Below are 11,791 nucleotides of genomic sequence, written 5' to 3' on the forward strand. Positions count from 1 at the left end.
TCAGAGAGACAGCAGAAATATTTTCTCATAGGGTAAGTGCTAGAACCCTTTGAAAAGGAGATTAAAATGGGATTTTGGCCTGTGCAAAATGCAGGGGCCTGTTTAAGCACACGGGAGATAGTTGCTGAAGTAATTGGTCCTTTATAAGACTGAATGGGATTTCAGATTTGTTTGGGTATGTGATTTTAAAGTTGGAAATCATCAATATCCATTACCTTGCTACAGTAGAGGTTGCTCTAGCTGTAACCTCTCTTGTCCCTGCCAAAGGTGACCACACCACTTGGCTTGAGTGAACAATACAGGCAAAAAGGACTGACAGTGCCAGCTTATTTCTGTAACTTGTCTACTTCAGACCTGACTGAAAACTTCTAGAAAGCCAGTATCTATTGCAGAGATCTGGTTTGCTGCATCTTTGAATATTGTGCATCGTATGAAGTTTGCTTAGCCCAACTCGTTTGAATAACAGCACTATGGTACAATACAGAAGTGTCTAACATGGCAAAGTGGGAGCTGAAGGGGAAAACCAAAATACACCAGTGAATCACAGCACCATCTCCTGGATGTGCGAAGGCTGCCTAGTATCTTCCACAGAGAAGCATTGCTATTTTTTTACCTGTTACAGTTTACTGAAAGGCTTGGCCAGCTCCAGTTAATATATAACATGAAAGCATGTCTAACTAAAATCCCTCGGTAGATGCTCATTAAAAGACTTCCATGTGAACAGGCACAACTGCCAGGCTCTTGCCTGGTTCGGAGGAAGTACCACCAGGAGGAGGGCAAGACCACAGACGTTTCAAATGATTTTGGTTAGCTTAGGTAGCTGCTACGTGTTTTACTCTGCTAAGTAACTCCGATGTGATGGTAAGCACCAGCAAAATGTTCTTGCTGGTTTTGCAGTTTCTTTCTCATGGACTCTGCCTGGAGCCACCATAGTCTGCCTGGGGCGGAGTTATGCCTGCAACAGCTTTATTAAATGTCAGCAGCTACAATCTTCAACTTTCCTGAGTAGAGATGTGCCAGCTCTGTTTACAAGCCAGCATAAACAAGACCGTCAAAGGGAACGTGGTTGTGAACTTCTCTAAACTGGTCTGAATCTTGGCTGGGCCTGTAAGGTCTACCAACACATGCCTGCTTGGCTGAGACTTAGTGCTTAGACTATTGTTTCAAGATGGTCTTTTCTTTTTCACACCCGGGTTTTACTTGTGTACCACTTGCCTCTTAGGAGTAAACCAGGTAGGAGCCCAGCTTACTGTCAGTTGACCCAAATGGCGCGTGGCTGTAAGTTGGTGAGATCTGCTTTGCAGACTTCTCTTTAAGTTATACCCAAGTATGCTAAACTCCTTCAAATACTGGAGCAGAAGTAGTTGGATCACCTTTGTACCTTCTCTGTGCCACCTGACCCAAGATAATTTTGCTGGTTTTGTCCAGATTCCCTTCCAGTCGAACCTGATGGAACTGCATAGCTCTGCTCTACTTGAAAGCTGGAATTTTATTAAAGATGCTGAGGCGGCTTGTATATCCTCACTTAGCTATTTTCCCCCTTGCTTAAGTACCTTAAGTCAGCAGCAGTGGTTTCCTGGAAACTAATTCTGGGGAGCTGGGAGGATTACTTGCAGAAGCAAAGGTGACTTCATAAATAGGTAGCTGGGGGGGGGGGGGGGGGGAAGGTATCTATATACCACGAAACCAAAACATATTCTATCTTGTTGCCTAATATGGAATAACAGCTTCATTCCTGATAGGAAATTGGGAAATCTCTTGGTCAGTGGCGTGCTGATATTCACAAGTCTAGCTGACGTGTACTTCCAGTTCTCCCACTACAAGAATGGAGGGAGATATAAAATGTGCATTTTACAATCACTGGTTCACAGGGTGAGACTACTGCAGAACTGAGAATCCAGGCTTCTGGCTTGGAATACCTTGCTACTCACTAGATTTCTTGTGTTTCAGCAAAATCCGTGATGGTGTATCTTGATACATAATATGCACTTAAAAGAGCAGCTGGAGTTATTACGAGCTATTACCCCTAAATGAATGAACCCTGACTGCCTTTTAGAATGTCACTTTTTTTTTTTTTTGCTATACTGGGAAACAATAGCATGCATATTAACAACACAGCTCTGATTTTCAACTATGTGGCAACCCATTTTAGGCTTATTGAGCACAAGTTCCTAATTTGAAACTGTTTTTAACTTGCAAGGCAGACTTGGGTTTAGCATAATGAGTTTGGATGTACTAACTGAATCAAAACTGATTTTTCCATAAGGTTACACGATAGACTGTCTTAACTTCAAGAACTTCAGCTTTATGATCTTGACCTTGAAGCAATGCGAAGAGTGGAGATAACACAAAGCTAGTCTCCATGAAGTATGCAAGTTTGTTCATTCTGTCAATGTACTGGCTTCAACATTACAAACTTTTCAGTGTTATCTGAACTCACTCAATTAAAATAGACTAGATTAATGTGTTAACTATGCTTTCACATTATGAGGAGTCAATCTGAATACATCACCTTCCTGACTACTAATAAAGTCCTGCAGGGGATTTAAATCACTCTTCAGAGAATCTGTTTAGGCTACAGAGGAAAGCTTAGTAGTGGATAATTTTGATTCTAGTCCCTTGCTGGCTTGATCATACCATTCTACATCATGATGTTAGGTTATGACAAAGCTGACTGCTAAGACATGTTTTTCTACTACTTTTAAATATTCATCTTGCTATTAATTTTGCATATCCTTAGTGATTCTGAGATTTCTCAGACTGCTTAGAAGGTGTACCAATGAAATGTGCTAGCTGATGCTGGCATATTGGTATGCAGTGTCCTCTCATCTGGGCAAGCTAATGGTCTTCTCAGTCATGGAGGCAGCCCACGGACCTCTCCTATTTCTGGCTGTTAGACTGAAAGATGAGATAACAAATACAGTTGAGCAGCTTCTTTTATCATCGTTATTGTGCTATGCCCTCTGGAAAAGCAGCTGTCGTGTAGGCAGTGCATTTGATTCATGGGACCTGTTGCATCCCCATAGGGTGTGGTCTCATCACAAAACCTAAAAGCTAACTCCACCAAGACAACTTTAAGAGTAGCTATGCAGTTATAATCTGGAGCAACCAGGTGAAATATGTTCAGTTATTTTAGATACTCAAAGCCTTCATACAGAGACATTTCTTCTGTGTTAGCTGCTGCTTGTGTGCCCTGCAGTTGTGTCAGTCCACTGGTCTGTACCGAAAGGCTGGCCTTCATTAAGTTGAGGTGTTCATAAGGAATTTGTATGAACAGCAATTAAGGAAGGATCCTTTGAAGGCTGCTGTTATTGTCTATACATGTAAATACATGTATATGAAAATGCTAAATGTCTTGGTACGAAGGTGGATCTTTGGAGGACTGCTTCCTTGCTCTTTTGTACAAAATAAATGGAATTGCAAAACTGAGCTGTTAAAATATGCAAAATTGTAGCCAACTCCTGAATTGCAAGATAGCTGTTAAGATATATGATGAAATTAAATTTCATGTTTCGGAACTACTTAATGGATTTAATGGCCATGTAGTGAATAGTGGAGTGACAGTCAGAGACTTCAGAATAAATGCTGTTTGCTCTTGGACTGTTTTAAATGCTAGTAGAGACAATTCTGAGATGATGCTGCTTAATTTCAAGAAAACCTGTTAAACCCTTCCTTAGACTTGCAGCAACTTGGAACGCAACAATACAACTAAACTAACTAAAGTGTTAAAGTAGTAGAATAGCCGCAAAAGACTTTTGCAAGCTAGAATGCTGTGTATTTGTTTATTTATGAATATATCTTTGATAAAGTGCTGTTTTAGACTGTCTTGCTGTATTAGTAATGGGTTGACTGACGTATTTTCCATTATCAGCTGTGTGCTGGTGCCTCATTAGAAACCTTTTAAATGCAAAAATCATGTTTCTTTTGATGGACTTTTTACTAGTACACACAGAGTACAGTGTATCTGGCCTTTGCCTCCCGTGTTCTCTGCTACTGCTGTTCTTTCTGCTCCCCCTCTCAGCTATTTTTTCCAACCATTCACATGAAGGGAGCTAATCCTACCGGGGGGGGGGGACCCACGGACTTTCCCAGGAATGCAACCAGGCTTTCACTTTATAATGTGATAGTTATATGTGGACTGGACTTAGTGTCTTCTACTTTTCCTGTTAAGACTGTAGTTCTTCTGACGCTAATGTGGAAAACTCTAGCAGGCAATGACCTTTAATTTCAGCTTTACTCTGTAGCTGCCACTGTAGTATTTCTCAGGTTTTGGAAGTTGGCACAACAGTATAACAACACTAAACAGAATGAGAGAAGGTAACTTTTTTTTTCCCCCCCCCAAATTCCTTTCCATTAACCTCTTTACTACTGGAGTGAATAGCAACCTGTAAAAATTCTGGCAGAAGGGCAGCTATTTCTGCAAGTGCACTGGAACATACTTCTTTTTAATTTGTGGAAATGCCAGAAGTTACAGGCATTGGACAAAATAGGCTCAGAAATGGTTTCAGGCAAATCTCTTTGTTTTTCTATTGTATGTGTTGAACACTTAGCTGGAGGACTCAAGCTCAAAGCTGTAAGGATACAATATAAATTAAAAAACACAGTATAGGCTGCATGTCATCGTTTTCAGGAATCGGTTGTCAAACAGAATTAATAAAAAGAAAAGATTTATTTCTGCACAACTTTGAATCTTGTTTGCATTTCAGAAATACCCTGTAATGCATTGTCAGCTGTATTCTGAAGTTTTGTACAAAAAGGCACAGTGCTGCTCTTGATTATTTTAAGGCGGTTTAAATTCTGACTGGATGGATTCAGAAGTACAAATCAAGAAGGGGGAAGACTGCATCAGGAGCTTGGGCATGCATTGGTTACCAATTCTGTTGTCTGGCAACAGAATTTAAATATAAAGATATGTGAATAAAGATATGTGAATAAAGATAGCTTGAATGTGGAGAGACTGGGGAGAAGGACAGGTAGAGAGCAGGTTTCAGAAACAAAAGAAAAGGCTTCATGAGAAAGCTGTAAGTTAATGTATAAATACATGTTCCTAGAGTATGGAAAGCCAAAGTTTCTTAGCTTCCAGGCTTTAGTCTGCTCATGTTCCTTTGCATTGATCTGGAAATGACGATTAATGGAATTTGGCTGGTTGTGAACTTCTGTAAGTTTGTAGAGCTGCATATAGTTTTTGGAAACTTTAGCTGGGAGTTGTCTGAGACTTGTAGATGAAACTTAAATACCTTGAGACCAGTTCAGAAGTCCTTATATTTTAAAGTTATTAGAAGTTTTGAGGAAGGGATTTGAGAAATGGGAGAATAATATGTTGTCTGTAACTGCAGATAAATTCATGCATTGATTAGTTTAAAATAGAAATACACTAAAAAGTAGCAAACACATCTCAAGGTTGGGTGGGGTTTTTTTATGGAAAAAGGAAACACTGGATTTACTGGCTATTAAATTAATAGAAGACTATGCTGTATTACGCTGCCCATTCTGTGAAAATGTTCCTATAGGATATGACAGGTAATTAAGTCATCAACATAAAATATTAATATTAAAGATGATACATTCCATTTTCTTAATGCGTTGTACTTCCACATCTATCTATGTGCAAATATGACACAGATTTACTGGGACACAGCAGTCACCTTGAAGCTTGCTCAGTAACAGCTGATTAGCGTTATCTGTTCCAAATGTAAAACAAGTTCAGCTTCTCTGACCTCATTAGAGGGAGCTGAGAGTGTCTCAGTAATAAATGCTCCTTTAGCTCCCTCCAATAATTTGATTTATATGGAAGAAAGTTTTAATGACACAATCCCTGCCACTAACAGACAAGTAGTTGTTAAGGATGTAAAGGAAAGATTCTGAGAATAATTTGACTTTTCACTAGAATTAAAAAGGAAGCTGGAATAGGAAAATGTTTTGGGTTTCTTTAATAGCACACAGTCTGCAATACAATAGCCTTTTCATCCACTTATATTCACAGACATTAATACAGAAGTAAGGCTAATATATCCAGGAGCGCATGGTAATCTGTTCATAAACTTAGTGTAAGCACCTGTTCGCTTTTGAATTTGAGTATCTAGAGTCTATGACCAATGAAAATAATTAACCTTCTGGGACAGTTTGTTAGTGTTTTTCAATTACTGAATGTAAGAATTTGGGGTGACAAAATGACAAAGCACTCTATGAGTCTGAAAGCCTGCTTTGAGTTGGATCTAAATCAAAAGTAGAGCATGTTGTGATTTTGAACTGTGAAATGTTCAGAAGCTTGTTTGCTTTAGAATAGAGCAAGACAGTGAATTTTAATCTCCATACTTTGAGTAAGATTATAATGCAAAAATAAGGATTGTAATTAATCTGTTCCAAATACAATTTTGTGTTGATATAAATTAATGTGTTATCCTGAGTCCTTTAAACCTACTAAGTTATTCTACAACTCAAAACTGACAAATAGCAAAATGGCATAAAAGCCTCTTTCTTGTAGTCTGTGATTAGGGAGAATTGGTTACTTCAGGTTGACAAGTATATTAGCAAATGATGCAGAAACTTATATGCTCGGTCTGTCACTCATTTTTCACAGTTTTATCAATGTTCAGAGAGTTTTCAAGACTGGCTGAAGCACAGTGACTTAAGATTTTCCTACTAGCAAAGGAACACACCAAACACCAAGAAGCTCTCTCTCTAAATCCCTTATTTCAGTATTCACTGGCACATGTCACCTGGATAAAATCCATTTATCTTTCAGTTGAAAGATCAAAAATTCTGTCTGTTTTCAGTGCTCTGAATTTGATAGCTTGATCCTACTAAATCTGTTAGCCAGTTTAAGTCCCAATTACTAGTCACAGGAATAAATGAAATCTCCAGATAAAATGACACCATGCTGAGATAATTCAAAAGGAATCAGTGACACGACTTCAAACTGACGCTTTTTTTTTTTTTTTTTCCTTGAGATGTGGCTCTTCGAAAGCTGACTATTTATGAGGAAAAAGCACTTTTTTTTCCTCCTTTGCTTGCAGGATTCACCTAAAGCCAGAACTGATTTGTATTATCTTTCTAATATTTCCACAAAACATTTTCTCTCCTCCCAGCTAAGAAAGAGCAAGTGTAGGTAGATGAGACATGTTTACTCTGGGCTGGGAAGGCTGCACACTGATGAAGGATCTGACATTTCTGACACCTTCGTATGCAGCTGAGATCACTCGCAGGGTACTAAATGGGTGGTTTGGACTCCTGAAGTCCATCATATTCCCAAGTCAGATTCTTCTATGTGAGTTCTTCATGTAATTACTGCTTTGGAAATGGAGGTATGTGCTGCCTCTAGAAATACTTTTAATAACTTCACCTCTACCCCAGCAGTGAATGATCAGACAGGTGAAAGCAGACATGGCAAGTAGAGAAACTAAGGCTGACGTGACAAATGTACTTCTCTAAATGTGACAGGAAAACTGGGTCCATTTCACTATGCCATTATCTTCAGTCCCCGTTTTCTTATGCTAAATTACCTGCACATGTTGTTGTGTAAGCTCCTCAGGTAGCTTTTTGTTGTGGGAATCTGCTTGCCTACCCAGTTTTCCTGTAGGTATCAACATGAAAACAAACTATCCTAACATCTATAGCCTTAACGAGGGAAGGCACGATGGGAAAGTAAGGGGACATCAGAATACGTGTTCTGGTTCCTATGTGCTTTTCTGTAATTTAAGCTATTGACCTCTGGTGTAAAGAAATACAAAAAAACAGCTAAACAAAAAAGCTTGCTTGTATTCTGATAAAGACGTAGCAAAAGGCACAGGTACTGTGGGGTTTCCACGCAGAGAAGTTAAAAAAATGCTACCTCTGAATTTTCAGGTTTTTTCTTTATGGGTAGTTTCTATGTAATGGCATGTCATGGATTGAGATTTATGGTTTGACTCGATCTTAAAGGTCTTTTCTAACCTAAATGATTCTGTGATTCAAGGATATGCAGCTGTACCATCGACTATGTCTGTTCCAACGTATAGGACAGGACCAAAGAATAGAATGTGATCATGCAAATAGATGTGAAACCAAAGCTATTGGTGTGTCAGACTGGTGTGGTTTGTGATTAGGAGTCAGATTTTGAAAACATGGAGCTGTTTGGTTAGGCTGCCAGCAGCACTCTGCTGCTAGGGAGTTTGGATGATGATCAGTTTGGGATGAGCCTGGAGCCATGCGGTGGGGAACAGTGCTGGTAGCAATGCATTGGACATGGATCCATGCTGTCAGGCAGCTCTGCAAGCTATGGCAGCAAGCTGAAGGCTGCCTTACCATTCAGCTCAGCATGGCAGGGAAAGCCCAGCACCTCCTCTCAAAGGTAGGTGACGATAACCTTGTATTTGTGGGCCTCAGCAAGAAAACCTCATTCAAAACAGATGAAGACCGAAGTCAGTGATAGTGTTGCTCATCCGAAGTGCAAGAGTCTTGTGGGTCAAGCATGCATCCAGGTAACGTGTATCTGAGATGTGATTCCCTCCTCAGCCTTCCCATTTCCCATCCTGCAGGAAAGGGTGCGTATTTTATTGCAAATGGGGAGAAGGTACTTTCCTTCCTGCTCAATCCCCTTAGAGTGGCTTCCAAGCAAGAGGAGAGGAGCACGTGGTGGAACTGATCCTCTAACAGCTGTGTCTGCGTTTGATCTTTCATAGCTAATGGCTTAAATGCATTTATAAATGATATTATTATCGTGGCATTTCCCCTGTTTGTCTTTTTCAGTTCACCCTGAAACGTAATTCCCTCTGAAGTGCAGTGTGTGAGGGGATACAACCTTTATGCATCTTCATGAGCTATCGCAAATACTTCAACCAAAATTTCATAACTTGCATAAGGATTTAGGCACTCGACGTGTGGGATTAATGGCTTATATCCAAACCAGTGATTTGCAGAACTGTCATTTGCTTAGAAATTAAAAGCTGTAAAAACGTTAGTTCTAAATGTTCAGGTTCCTATAGTACAAAAAATGTGAAGCCATCATTGCCTTCTAAGCCATGTCAAGGCACATGCTTCTCGTGAAAGGCCTTTGAACATACAAGAAACTTCTCTGCTTGAAAAGACTGTAACAAAGAGAGCAAAAATACTTGTCTGTAGGGAAAGTATTTAAAGTCTAAACCCTTGTGCAACGAGCAGGGAACTATTTTCCACCGATGTTTTAATTAAATATATAGCATCTCGGCCAAAGAGCCTGATCCACTAGTCACAGGTTCACTTCAGATTTTAGCAGGCTTAATGCCTACGTGCAAGCATTTAGCAAGATGTCCAGATATCAATTAGTTTTCTAATCGAAGGTCTCAGTCTTGTAATTATCTGGCTTTCTGTTTTTATTGAGATGCTACCGTATCTTTCACACAGTGACCCGTTGATGGCATGGCTTGCATAGCACGGGAATGGTGCAGAGCCTTAGTTTAATGAGCATCTGCTCTGGGCTCTTAAGAATGTGCTTTACCCTTGATCATCGAGTCAGTGGCACTTTGATAGAAGAGATGTGCTAAGGAGTATCTCTCCCCCCTCCTTAAGGAGGTCACAATCACAAAGACCTTGAAATAGTAACACCCATTGCTATGAGGTGTGACAGTATTGTGTGTGTGTGTGTATATATATATAGTTTATACATATTCATATATGTATAAACAGCAGTTTCCTTAAATTTTAAGCTATTTAAGAGCAATTCATATTTATCAAGAGAAGAACCTCTCTGCTTGATTTGGCCTTCTCCCAAATACACTTTGGTGAGAGGAGGGCTGCAATGGAAAAATACTTGTAAGCTGTTTCAGAGGCTGTTGCTCCTGGGACACCCAGCCAAGATGCAGAAGTCAGCGAAGTGTCAAACTGAGTTAACCTTGTGGTACTCCAGATGTGTGCCTTGAGGGACACCATGCATACCACCACCTCAGTGCCTTGTGCCCTGCTGCTGCTGATCCCTGGGCAACAGCAAGTTGGGAGGAGGCAGCGTGAAGAGCTAAATAAACAAAGTACTGCATGGTTAGCATCAATGTCACCCTGTGAACTCATGAAGCCAGTCCCCATTGTCTGTTTGGGAATGACTATGAGTTATCAGATGGATAAAAACCTCACCTGCACGGAGACCATTAATCACCCTGAAGGGAATGCTACTAAAATTTGGCTTAACAAAGCTGTCTGAAGGGTATCAAGATGGGAATACATGCTTAGAGAATTGCATACAGAGAGCTCATGGAATTAGCCACTAGCCTGTGAGAAACCTTTGTGTTACTGCTCTTCCTTTACAGAGTATCTAATGTCTGTGGCCCTGCTTCTGGAAAGTGCTGAGTATCATTGCCCCAGAGGACAGTCTGTAACCACCAGCCCTTGTGAAGCACCATGTGATCTCTTGGCTGGGTGAGGGGGGTCTTTTCTAAATCAGTCTCCTTCTACTGACACATCCAGGTGTGATTACTGATGCTCAGGTAACTAGTTATTAATTCAGGGTCTTGGGGGTCTTTACCTTTCTACCAGAGCAATCTCCACCATCTGACAGGTTCTCGCAGCAGGAAATGTTGCTCAACTTGTGGGTCCAGGTTTTGGCATCAGCTATGATTATCTTGGAAGATGATGGCTGGGAAATAATTTCTGAACTGCAGTGTGAAGTGGGAGGAGGTGGAAGGGCTTGTTGCTGTGGCTGCACAGAGGGTAGAAGTAGGAATCCTTGTAGGGGAGAGATATTTCTGCAATTGTGTGAAGGGGCTTCTCCATACAACCTAAGTTATATGAAGGCAGTGTATTGAGAAATGACAGTGAGCTGCAATAATAACCAGGTACCACTGATTATGACGTTACAGTATCTTTCCTGTTTTCCTGCAACAGACCTTCAAGAAATGAAAACAGCCAGCTTGAACTAGAGGTAACTGCTTTTAGTGACAGGTGGTGTTGAAAACCATCATGTCATTTATCTGTCAATGAAACATGGCTCTTAACAGCATATTTCTTATATATTTGCTTGCTTAAAATGAATACTGTACTTCCTTAAGATACCTTTTTAATTAAGGTAAAAATTAAGACAGCAATTAAGGACTGTTAATTCTGCTGAAGTGCCAATGACATTAAGTTACTCCTGTTTGTACCATTACTTTGTAACCAACTGAGCATGCTGCCCTCATGTAGTAATAGAAACACAAAGTAGGAGACCATGTCTGCACTGGATAGCTTACATTTTCAAAGGACAAGAGAAACAGAGATATTGGTGCTTTTTTTCTTTATCCTATTGTTTTAGTTCTGCTCTTATTTTCCTGTAATTAATCTGTTTCCTTCTGCTTAAAACTTACTGTATTCCAAAGCAGAGTTGTCTATGCCAGCACTCAGCCAAACTATTCAAGCTGGTTCTTTAATTTCTTGTAGTTACTAAGCTACCATCAAAGAGTGTTGTTTTTGGTGGTTTTTTTTTTTTTAATTAAGGAGATAAAGCTGCCTGCATTTAATAAACCTAAACAATGTTGGCAATGTTTATGATACTCCATAAATGGAGTAATGACCATAAAAAAATAAAACTCTTACACTGTGGACTCTAAACCTTGTTCCAAGTTATAGGTTATAAAATAAGGAGCAATTAGTAATGAAATAATAAGCTACAAAGTAATAATTGCTCTTTTTTCCCCACAATGGTATATTTCTCAGTAGTATAAAGTGATAAATAAGCAAATAGTTGAACAACTAAATTTAGTAGACCTGTTTCTAATCTCACTTGTACTATTTTCATTCAGGAGTAACTCAAATGTGAAACGTTTAAAGTTAGGATAAAGGAAGGTAGGATTCACCTAAAAATAGAATT

Source organism: Falco biarmicus, chromosome 3 (assembly GCF_023638135.1).
Source record: "Falco biarmicus isolate bFalBia1 chromosome 3, bFalBia1.pri, whole genome shotgun sequence".
NCBI classification, from domain to species: Eukaryota; Metazoa; Chordata; class Aves; order Falconiformes; family Falconidae; genus Falco; species Falco biarmicus.